Source organism: Meriones unguiculatus, chromosome 3, assembly GCF_030254825.1.
Source record: "Meriones unguiculatus strain TT.TT164.6M chromosome 3, Bangor_MerUng_6.1, whole genome shotgun sequence".
NCBI classification, from domain to species: domain Eukaryota; kingdom Metazoa; phylum Chordata; class Mammalia; order Rodentia; family Muridae; genus Meriones; species Meriones unguiculatus.
The window spans coordinates 36,602,588-36,614,829 of NC_083351.1; the positions used below are offsets into that span (position 1 = coordinate 36,602,588).

Sequence of the window (12,242 nt, forward strand, 5' to 3'; positions counted from 1 at the left end):
TTTTGAACACATAATTACTGAGGATCTTTCTAGCATGGTTGCCACTATGGATGCATCAATCAGACTCTGTCAAACTCAACTTCGCTCTTTTGGTGCACAAGGACATTTCCCCTGCCTGCCAGGGCAGGCTGAGGCCACCAAGAGGTTTGCCATAGCTGGCTCTTCCTTGCACACAGTGCCTATGATATAGATGAGTAGAGAGTGCCCAGCATTGCTTGGCCTTAAAGGGCCAGAGGATGTCAACAGGTAGAAACAAGGATTTAAGCAATCTGAGGTCGCCAAAGAATAGGAGCCATGTCAGAGGAACAGGTGACTGGGTCTTTTACACTGATGTCACTGTGGGTCCCATGCCCCATGAGGGTGCTTCTGAGCTCAAGCCTTTCAGGGTGGACTCCATCAGCTGGCTCTTTTCTGTGGTGTCTAAGAGAGATGCCTGCACTCTTGCCTTTGAGGCCTCATTCCTGCCTATCTGTAGCACCCTCTCTAAGCGCTGTGGGAACCGTGTTTACACTACATGGATAAAGCAGCCTTTCAAGCTGCTACAGGAACACGTGAGCATTATTGGGGGAGGGGGTCGCACATTTGCCTGGGCTGTAAAGCCAGGACCCCTGGACCTTTCCCACGGTGTGCCCATGACAGCACACATTTTTGCCTGGAATATGAACATTTCGGAGTCAGCTATGCTATGGGGCCTTCCACGTGAGGGGTCAGGGCATTCAGAGTCACTCGGATACTCCAGGACTCCTCCCCTTGGTGAGCCTCGGCTGTAAAAATCTGTAAAGTGGGGGTCACGCTACTTTCCTTAGCTGATCAGAGTACTCTGGGTGGTAAGGGAAGGATCAGGAACCAGCTCCCCGACTCTGACCCGTACGTTACAAAGGAAAAAAGTGGTAGCAGAGAAGGCAAGCGGCAGAGCCCCTGGCAACCGTGGCCAGAGCCGGGGCAGATCAGAACATGCCATGTGAATCTTACCATCTTAAAGAGCGCTAGGCTTTAATCCACCTGACAGCTCCTTTTTAAAGACTGTATTCAGAGCGGACAAGGTCTCAGGACCGTCTTCCTAGCCTCCAAAAGGAAGGCTAGCTAGAGTGTTTGAATTTTGGCCTAATCTCCGGGCCACCAGCTGCTGTGACAGCAGTGACCTCGACCACCCCTGTGCCTCTTACTCAGGAATGTAGGGAATTAGCCAGTGCATGAGGCCACTTGACCTTCTTCAGGGTGACATCGCATGGCTCTGGGGACAGGCTTGAGGAGGGAGTCCTTTTATTGGCAAATGATTCTTACCTGGGTTGGGTAAACATTCTTTAAGCTACACATCACTCTCAGATGTTTGTCTCTCCGGCTTCATTCTCGTCAGGTTGGATAAAGCCAGAAAACAACTCTGGAGGCTTCCCACCCACGTTTACTATGACCCGGAATTAAAAACCTTCCCTTTTTTCCTATCACAAAAGCCAAAACAACAGAATATGCTCTTAGGGGCTGAGAGAAAGCCCAAAGCCTTACTCTAAGGCAAGCAAAGCTATGAGACACCCTACAGCCCTTCTCTCATACCTAGAACATCAAGGGGGAAAAGAAATCCTTATACACAATCAAACTGAGACTCAGTGGGCAGAGCACTTGGTATGAAAGCAAAGGGAGCTGAGTTTAAAACCCCAGACCGAGTAAGAGCTTGTGTGGCAGCCTGCACATCTGCAATCCTAACACTGGCAAAGGAAATGGGAAGCACAGACAGGAGAGCAGGCAGGCTGCAGGGTCAGCTAGCCTGGCAAAGCTAACATCCAACAACACCTCAAACCAGGTGGAAGGCTGAGACCAACACCCAAACTTGTCTCCTCCTCCTCCTCCTCCTCCTCCTCCTCCACACACACACACACACACACACACACACACACACACACACACTCCTGTACACATCATGCAAGCATGCATGCACATCAAACATATGATTTTAAAAAGTCAAAATAAAATAAAAATAATGAAACTCAGCCAACATCAATGAGGTGGTTTGAGGCTGACGCGGTGAGGAGGGGGAGGTCTCCTGTGCGTCCAGGCATGCTCCCAGATGGTCCCAGATGCAGCTACATGTACTTACCTTCCTCCTCCAGTGACTCGGTCCAGATGACAGTGTACTGAAGGGATGGATATCAATTCAGGGCAGCTGCTAGCTTCTTCCACACAGTAGCAAAGCCAGCACGACCTGGTTACAGCCAGTGTCTGGCTGCTCTCCACTGACTGCAAACAGTGAGGCTCACTAAGATGAGAGTGCTGCAGTTGTTGGAATATGAAACCTCGGGTCAGGATTTTTAACCTGGGAAAAAATTCCTGCCAGCTCCCTTCTAATTCTTGCAGTAATAGCCACTGAGAAAGCATTCTCCTCAGGGTGTGTGGCATGGAGTTTTATACTGCCTTCTCTTTCTTTCTGTTGTTTTGATTTGGGTTGGCTTTGGATTCTGGGACAGGCCTTGAACTCTAAGTAACTCAGGCTGGCTTCGAACCCTGTGTGTCACCCAGGCTAATCTCAAAAGCACACTGTTCCTGCCTCAACCTCTGAGGGCTGTGTGTCCCGCAGCCTGCCCGCCTCTTCTGAAGTACTCTGTAAGAGAGGAAGAAATGCATCAACTTCATTCTAAGGCACAGCACAGTCAGTATTAAGAAAGGACAACATCAAATAGAGATGATCAGAGAGTTTCAAGGAGAAGGCAGAGCTGGGTCAGGAAGGCTGTGACGGGTGGAGAAAAGGTAAGACACCTCAGTTTGAAGAAACATGGAAACATAAGCATTGGGGGACAGGGAAGGAGGGAGAAAAGAGCACTTGGCTGTGTCACACCCTGGGGACCTATGGTGCCAGGGTGTGAAAGATGGTCTTCATTGTGGAAGTGTTGAAGAATCTTGAGAGCATCTTAGCAGGAAGTGATGTCATCAGAGAGAATGATGTCATCAGGGAAAGTGGAACCATAAGGGTTGTGCCACATTGTTAGAGAAGAGAGACATAATGACAGGACTTTTAGAAAGAACTCCTGGTGTGTGGACCACAGCTAGGTTTGGAAGGCAGATTGTAGCGTTTGTAGGTGGTAGAGGGATTTTAGGGGAGGCGAAGTAGGGGACTGGAGGGAAAACTCATCTCTGGCCTTAGCCGTGGCTCTGAGAGCTGGCCATGGGGAGCAGAGTCTGTGCCTTCACTGCGATGTTGATTTCAGAATTACAACCACTGGGGGAGGGCATCGCAGCTCCCAAGACCAACCAGTCTGCTTAGGGGTTCCATCCATTCCATCTACTCACAGGGGCTTCAGGACAACCTTTGGCTTGTTGGAGACTCTTTCTCTGTAAAACAAAGGGTAGATGGCAGTCGTCATTTATAGGGGTTTTGAGAGACAAGATGAAAAGCACATTCAAAGCACTTAGCCCAGCGCTGAGGCAGGACAGGTGTTCTGCTGAGAGGGCCAGCTAGAGGGGCCCCTTGCCTGAGCCCCGGGGGAGTGAACTATCCCTGTCTGGCTCCAGAAGCAGAGACAGTCCTCAGCTGCACTTCCTGTGTACAGCCACGCCCTGTCCTGGCTTTGGGTCAGCACTCTGCAGTCTCCTGAACTATTTGCTTTTCCTAGCTGATTGATGGAATCAAACTAGCATGCTCTTTATCACAAACACCCACTTCCTCCAATGGGAAAGGGGCTCTTCTTTCCCTGCCTGCCGTTCTGCCTTCCAGCAGCTCTGATGCTCTTTTAGCTTCCTTGCTCTTCCTTTCCTTTCCTTCCTCCCTTCTTTCTTTCCTTTCTGATCCTTCTTTCCTTCCCTTCTTTCCCTTCCTGACCTCCTTCTTTCCCTCCCCTTCCTTCTTTCCTTCCTTCCTTGTTGTTTTTCTTTCATGTGTTCTTTTTTATTTATTTTTTATGTATATAAGTTGTGCAGCTGGCATCTATGTCAATGTGCCACATGAGTGCCTTGTTCCCATGGACCTCAGATCTCATGGACTGGAGTTTTAGACAGATGTGAGATGCTGTGTGGGTGCTGGGAATTGAACCTGGATCCTCTGCAAGAACAGCTGAGCCATCTCTCCAGCCCTCTATCTTTCTCTTCCAGGATGGACTCAGCCTGCTGAGCTTGTAGCCCATGGCTGTGCCTGTTTCTGGGACATGGTGGCAAGGCCAGGGCTGTTCCCCACTCTTTCCTACCTGGGCCAGGGAAATGCCAGTTTCTTCTGAACCTAAAAGTCCAGCCACCCAAGTTGTCCTTATGGAGAAATGTAGGCACAGGTCACATGTAACAGCCCACAGCATCCTCTGATGACATTACATATATGTATAACATTTAACTTTTTATCTGGAAATAATTTCAGGCTTATAAAAAAGACTAGAACATAAACTTCTTTGTGCCCTTTGTTTAGATTCACCGATTCCTACCACTTTTCCTTTCTTTCTCATTTTCTCTCTGTCATATCAAAACCACTTGAGCAACAAACCTCCACGGGTAAGCTCTAACATCTTGCCTCTTAAACCCTACATTCTTCAATGTCTTACACACACACACACACACACACACACACACATACCTGCATTGTATAAATGAAATAGAAGGGCCAAAATCAAGAAAAGTAACAACTGGACCCATAAGATGTACAATCCCAGCACTCAGGAGGCAGAGGCGGTGTTCGAGGCCAGCCTGGGTTCCAGGCCAGCCTGGGCTGCTACGGAGAAAACCAAACCAACCAAACCAAACCAAACCAAACCAAACAACAAAGAAAAGAAAAGAAAAAGTAAAGAGAAGAAAGAAATGGCTAGCAGACTGAAAGCAAGCTTTAGACCTATGAGGGGAAAAATTCATATTACTCTTTTTTTCTGTATACCCCAAATGTTATGAAAATATATTTTTATAATGGTGATTGTGACTTAAGACAGTTTTCCTTTTTATCAGAACAGTGGAATGGATTGTCTCTGTGCTCCCCCGAGAAGGGGCTAATTATCTCTTCCTGCACCAACAAGCAACAAGACTCAGATGAAGCCATGCATGTGGAAATGGTTTCAGCTTTACACCCAGAGGCGATTGTTCTGTTATTATTATTTTTTAATGTTTGTCTTACTTGTTTGTTTTGTGTGTGGGACATGCTTGTGTGTGGGTATGTCTGTGCCCTGATGCACAGAGGACAACTTGCAGGAGTGGGGGCTTCTCTTCCATCACGTGGGTCCCTGGAATTGAATTAAGATCATCAGGTTTGGTGGCCATCTTGATGATCCATAAATGCTTCTCTCAAAGAACTCCTGAAGACATGGATGTTTCATGTTTGGTTGGTAGTCCAGGCTGGCCTCAACCTCTACATAGCTGAGAATGACTTTGAACTTCTGATCCCCTGCCTCCAACTCCAGAGTACTGGGACTGCAGGTGTGCACCACCATACCCAGCTTGGGTGTCTTTCTTTCTTTCTTTCTTTCTTTCTTTCTTTCTTTCTTTCTTTCTTTCTTGTGAGTGGCTGGTTGGGATAACTTTTGGCTATGAGCAGACATGTCCCCAGGGGGCCTGAGCAAGCCCACATGTGGTTCACCTCATGGTAAGGCTGGTCCCCTCCACAGCTGCATGCTGAGTCCAACTTCCTCCAAGTTACCTGTGAGCAGGAGTTTTGTAAGACTGGCCTACTGGGGAGTGCTCCCCAGAACCTGGGGGTGGGTGGGTAGGGTGGGGAAGGTAAGGAGGCCCTCAGAACTACCTTAGCAAACCTCTCAGCCCCTCAGGAGTAACTGGGCAAGGCCCACCAGGGAGCTCTATGGAAGTCACATTCTTAGGTTGTCAAGAACAGGGATGTGGGGACTGCTCATCAGTCATCAGAGGGACCTGAAGAATATCCCGGGTTCTTCAGCATCAGCACCCCTGTGCCCCAGCAGTCCTGCGCTCTGTCCTCTGACGAGGCAGGTATGGCTGCAAGCAAGACCCCCAGTGCTAAGGAACCGGAAGGGACTTGGATAAGCAGTGACATTAGCCTGAAGAAGGGATTAATTCCTAAGGCTAAAGTAAAGTGAGACCTAGTGTCAACATAAAACAGGCCTCTGCCAAGCACCATGGCTAGGCACATGAGGGCTGTGCCAACAGAGGAGTTCAGTGAGCTACACAGGCTCGCACCAGTGCCAGAGCCAGTTTTCATCCTGGTCTTTCTGACATGTGACACTAGGTACCTTGTCTATGAGGGCCACCCACGAGGAATTCTTCAAGTACCACAGCATTCAACCAATCCCATCTGTCTTCAGAAATCTCAGAGGCCTCTGGGTGCCACCAGAATGGCAATGATGGTCCCTTCTTGAATTTGCCCATAACAAGGCGTGCAGATAGGCTGACTCATGGCCTTATGAACTCTTAGTGAGGAACACCTATGTCTCAGATGCAGGGTGGCCCAGCTACTGGCTACAAGGGCGGTCTGAGTGATGTGAGGAGAGTTCCTTAGATAAACAGGTACCATCCCAGACAAAAAGCCCTGTGAGCTCATCCGCTCAATGCTCCTTTATTGTTCATAGGGAGATTTCCCCACATCCTGCATTTTGAACATGAGCAAACATGTGAGGGAGCCAAACACAGGCGCCCAAGTCACGCCAACCTCATATGAAACTTGGCGAGTCCCAAGCCCACGGCTGTAAAGATGTCCACATCCTCACCAGTAATGCTGTCCCACCATGCCTGTCCCTAGGGGTCAGTGTGCATCTAAAGGGCGTGGCACGGGGATCAGGTTTGATGCAGCTGTAAGGATGTTATTGTCATCTACTTCTGTGCACAGTTTTAATAAAGCCAAATGTAGCCACCTTTGTTTCTTAGGATGATTGATCCAGCGCCTTGGGACACTCAAAGTTCAGCCAAGTGCTGAACGGTATAAGGCTGCTGGGAAGCTGCACACCACACAATGAGCCCACGCAATGAAGCAGCCAGGCTGTAATGCCCAGTGTGCGTGCATGTGCGTGTGCGTGTGCATGCTTGTGTGTGTGTGTGTGTGTGTGTGTGTCAGTGTCAGGAGGTCAACATGGAAGTAGGGGTGTAGGGAAGTGTGGGGGTGTATGGGAGTAGGGGGTGTAGGGGAGTGGGTGTGTGTGTCCTAGGCCACCTAACAAGCTGAGTGGTCGGTTCTGTCTTCTCAGAGTGGAAGCAAAGACTCAGAAGTTGCCCTACTATCCCAGCAAAAAGACGTATTTAACAAACAGGCAGGAAAAGCCCCCCAAAGAGTAACTGTGGCTGCTGTACTGAATCAAAGCCACAGCCCAAAGACTTCAAGGGCCTGTCCATCCAGGGGCTCCTGGGGCTGGTGGTGTTTGCTTAAGCAGACACACAGGAGAAAAAATTGACAGCAAAATATCCAACTGCTCTAGTCACTGGGACAAAAACCATAGAATAACAATGCAACAATGCCATTTAAATTCTTTCTCATTTTCTGAATTGAAAACACTGATGGCAATGACACGGCACCAGTGAACCTGAAAAAACAAAAATGGTATGAGCCAAAGAGAAAACACAGCGAATTTAGCCAGCGTAGACACCATCTATCATCATCAAAAAAAAAAAAAAAAAAAGAAAGAAAGAAAGAAAAAAAAGGGAATGTAGAAAATCTTTTCTGGGACATTCCATGAGAAGTCAAGAGTTGTAGAGAAGGCCAATGCAAGTGCCTACATCCACGCATCTAAGAAAGAGAGAGTAGAGAGAACATCCAAGTGCTGACCTATGTCTAGCACTTTGATAATGGGGAAACTGAGATGAATGGCTGTCATCATGGCTGAGAATCTGTCCCTGCCCGGAGGACGAGGTCATGAAGATGCTTGGGTCCAGAGTGGAGAGGATTGCTCCGAGACACGGCTTCAGCACACACCTCTACAAGGGAATCTACTGGGTGTCAGCCCCAAGACACAGAGGCAGGGTGCGGCAAGCCCTCTCAGACATGGGGGAAGCTCTAGTCACTGGCTGACGTGAACGAGGCGGGTTTGTGAGCGTAGAAAGGCAATGCTAGGTTTTCAGTGCTCAGAGAAACGTGGCTCAGTGAGAGGAGAGACGTCTATACAGGCCTGAAAACCTGAGCTGGATCCCTGGATCCCACAAGTGGCAGGAGAGAACCCAGTTCAGAAAACAGACCTGTAATCTCACTTCATGCACTGTGGGATGTGTGAGTGTTAGCGCACGTGAGCGGGCACACACATTTGCTCTAAATGAGTACATGAATAATTAATAAACAAAAGTGTGATCCTAGGCTACTGAGTGAGTTTGAGACCAGCCTGGGCTACATGAGACCCTGTTTCAACAATAATGATAACAACAACAACAATCACATTTACAACTCATTAAGCACTATTTGAAACTCTGGCACTACTGGCAGGTCTGAATACCTTCCGGCCTCTGCTCTTGACACTCATGCCTCTCACCTCTGCACAGAGGAAAGATTACAGAATGGCACGCTCCTGTATGTCTCTCCCTCTGTGCTCAGTGATATGGCAGCCATGGCGGCCACAAGTTCCTCGTACCATGACTTGACTTACTATTTCATTATTCATGTGTGGTCTAGACTCTGCACACCAGAGTCTAAAAATATTCATAATGCAGATGAAAGTGAAAGGTCTCAAGCTAGGTATAATCACAATTTCTCAGAAGGCTAAGGCATGAGGATCAGTTGAGCCTCGGAGTTCAAGTCCAGCCTTCCCTCTCCATCTTCCCTCCTCTCTGCTATGTGTGTGCGTGTGTGTGTCTGTGTATTTGAGACACAGTTTCACACTGTACTTAGCTCAGAATTCACAGCAATCCTCTCGCCTTGACCTCCTCTATGCACAGATTACAGGCATGGGCCTAACATGCAAGATACCATTTCTTAAGGAAAAAAAAACAACTTTGTGTTGTTTATAGCTTTTAAAACTGCAAATATCATAGATGACGAACTTGGAGCGTATAAATGAAAATGTCAGTCATCACCCATGAGCAACCGTGGCAGGAGGGTCTCCCTTACCTGATCTGATAGCACGTGCTCAGAGGCAAGTGTGTTAACACCACTCTTGGCAACAGAAGCTCAAACCTGGACGGTGGCTTTATGAGGGGAGAGCTCTGAAGTTCAAAGGTGTATGGAAATACAGTGAAGAGCATCTCACAGCTTTCATGCTTCGCAGGCTACACACTCATTTCAGGACTCATAATAAATCTATCCACAGAGTGCATGCATACAGCTCTAAGAGCACAGCTAGTAAACACTAGCCACACACTCCTATAAGCATGAGGTAGGGAGAGGGAGGACACGAAAAGACAGGGCCAGAGCAGCTGGAGGAAGGAGCAGTGCTGGTTTGAAAATAGGATTCACTGCAGAGTGGGACAGTGGGGGCAGAGGTGGCCACTGTCTCCTGGGGCCTCATCTATGACCTGGTTCCTCAGGCCCTGTACCCTGGCCCACATAGTTCTGGGAGGCAGGAGTTCCTGGGTGTGGTGCTCTCTCGACCTCCCACTGAGTAAGCCTGCTGGAGGCTGAGCTGAGTGAGCCTGGCCACTCTTGAGGCTCTTAGAGAGAGATCCGGCTCCTCCAAAACATCCCTGAAGTGGACAGAAGCCTGACGCCAGCCTTCTCCAAATGACAGCCCAGGAGGAGGAAGCTAGGGCAGGGAAGAAAGGTCCAGACAGGCTGGCTGGCTCTAACGATCTCCCAAGTCCCACACAACCTGTTTGTCATGGCCGCACTGCACACTTATCCTGGCCTTCACCACGACTCGGGATGCTAGTGAGACTGGAAGCCTCAAGATGTCCTCGCTCTTCCCTGAAGGATGTCCTGACCTTTCATGCCCCGCCCACCTCCACCTCTGCCCCACTGTGACTGTAAATCAACAAGACAGTGGTTGGGTTTCTCCTTCAACCTGACCTTGTCGTTGCTGGCGCTGGCTGTCATTATTCCCATATCCTAAATCTCGTCTGGCTTACGTTTCTCAAGGAACTGGTTCTGTTTGGCTGATCTGTGCTGCTTTGGTTTGTTTTAGGGGTTTTTGCGGTTGTTTGCTTGCTGCAGTCCCGGGGATTGAACCAAGGGCCTTGTGCATGCTAGGCAACAGCTCCACCGCTGTGCCCCAGCCCGAGCCCCAGCCCCAGCCTGGGATCTGGCTGCTCCGTTCTGGTGTTTATACCACTGCCTTCCTCTCTTGCTTCCCCTGCGTCTGTTTTTGTTATTTTCATGAGCTTCTTGGACTGAAATTTTAGCTGGTCTCACTCCTCACATTGTTTCGTTTTTAGAAAGCCGTGCTAACCTGGGACTCACTGTGTAGCCCAAGCTGGCCTCAGTGTGAGGATTCTGCGATTGCATCTTCATGTCACTCTTAAGATTGAGGACAAATAAAACTAGAAATTTCCCCCGAAGCACCACTTTGGCAACATCCAACAAATTTGCTATCCACGCACCCCACAAATCCTCTTTCTAGTCTTATTGGAGTATGATTGGCAAGTAAACTTTTATACATGTAGGCCTTGACATATGGATACATTTTGAAGTGACCTGCACAGTCAAGCTGACTAACAGATTCAATCTTTCACAAACACTGTGTGTGTGCATACGTGTGTGTGTAGTATGTGGTGTGCGTGTGTTTGCGTGTGCACACATGTGTACGTGTAGTATATGGTAAGTATGTCTGTGTGTGTGTGTGTGTGTGTGTGCACGCACGCGTGTGTGTATGTGTGTGTGTATGGTGAGAACACGAGGTAAATTCTACTTTTAGAACACACCATCACTGACACCACCATGACCAACATTTAGTCTCCAGTTTGTCCTCCCCACCTCTCGGCTCCTGTGAACCCCATTTGACTCTGACTAGGAGTTTGCCCTGTTAGAGATGCCCCCCGTGGCGAGGTCATGTGGTTCAGCCAGCAGCTGAGACTTACTGTGTGCCGGGGACGAACGGCGCTCTCGTCCTTCGGTTCTAGTTAGTGGACTGTCCACCGTGCGGCTGTTTCTTCCCAGGTGTGTTCCTGTGGCCAGGTGCATGGGTTTCGGGGCAGAGTACCACTCAACCGGATCCATTGCTTGGTTGTCTGGTCAGTGACTGTGGGCTGACGTCAATGTTTTAGAATTCACTGAGACTTCCACTGCTTACTTTTTTTTCTTTTTCTTTTCTTTCTTTCTTTTTTTTTTTAAAGAACCTTGAAGTATAATACTGACATAGTAAGCTGTACTTAGCACGTGTATAGCTTGACGGGTTTTCACCACTGCAGGAACCCACATTTGTACCATACAGCCCTCACGACGTTCCCACACCACAGAAATCAACACTCCCAAAGCCACCATTTTGACTAGTTTTCCCATTTATAACAGCTGGAAATTCCTGTAAAGGGGGAATCCTAGGATATTTATTTTTTTAGTGTCAAGATTCTCTCGCTCTACACTGTTTGAAAATTCATTCATACTCCTGCAAAACAAAACAAAACAAGACAAAAAAAACCGATGGCCTGTTTTACTTTCACTGACACCCTGAAGCCTACTGTACCAATGCACTGTAACTTTAAGGGCTGGAGAGATGGCTCAGCACATCTCTGAGGGTGCACACTGCACTCCTGGAGGACCTGGGACTGGTCCCTCGCACCCGTGACTGGGGCCTCACTAATGCTAGTAGCTCCAGATCCAGGGTGTCCATCATCCTGTTTGGCCTCTGCAGGTTCACATGTGCCATAGACTCACAGACACAGACACACACAGACACACACACTTAAAATAAATCTCTGGAATCTGAAATGATGGCTCAGCAGTTAAGCGTGTGCATGGCTTTTACAGAAGAACCAAGGATAGTTCCCAGCACCCATGCCAGACAGCTCACAGCCACGGGGAAGCCCAGCCTCTGAGGGTCGGACACCCTCTTCTGGCCTCGTTAGGAACCACGATTATGTGCACATACCAGCATCCGAGAATAACAAAATAGTAAAAACAATGTTTTAAGAGCCAAATTCACTGTAGCTCAGTCATTCGCCATAACATTCCGTTTCAAGACACCTAGGCTGCTGAGCACCGGTGGCTCGAACATTTTGAAAATGTCTTCCAATGTGGACATATGCATTGCAGGACATATTTGGGAATGCTACTTTTTAAAGTTTAAAAATATTTTTTTTTCCTCTATCACTTTAAATCTTATTTGAATCCGGGCAAAACAACAATATTCTGTACTTGTGTGAGGTGTTTGGAGCTTTCGTATACAGTACAGTTGCCTAAAATGATCCCAAGCCCCGGACGCCCAGGCAGGGGCTCCTGAATGTTGCCTCCAGTCACTGACTGTGTGTGTAAG

The 12,242-nt window shown here is 48.3% G+C and overlaps 1 long non-coding RNA gene across 1 annotated transcript in view; it reads right to left on the reverse strand.

Moving 5' to 3' along the window:
- The window catches only part of LOC132652747 (uncharacterized), a 33,821-nt gene that overhangs the window by 3,356 nt on the left and 18,223 nt on the right, over window positions 1–12,242 (reverse strand). The window contains exons 3-4 of the long non-coding RNA XR_009590320.1: window positions 3,280–3,321; window positions 2,093–2,593 (exon numbers count right to left, since the gene is read on the reverse strand). This is a non-coding gene — a long non-coding RNA (uncharacterized LOC132652747). The remainder of the gene's footprint in view (window positions 1–2,092; window positions 2,594–3,279; window positions 3,322–12,242) is intronic.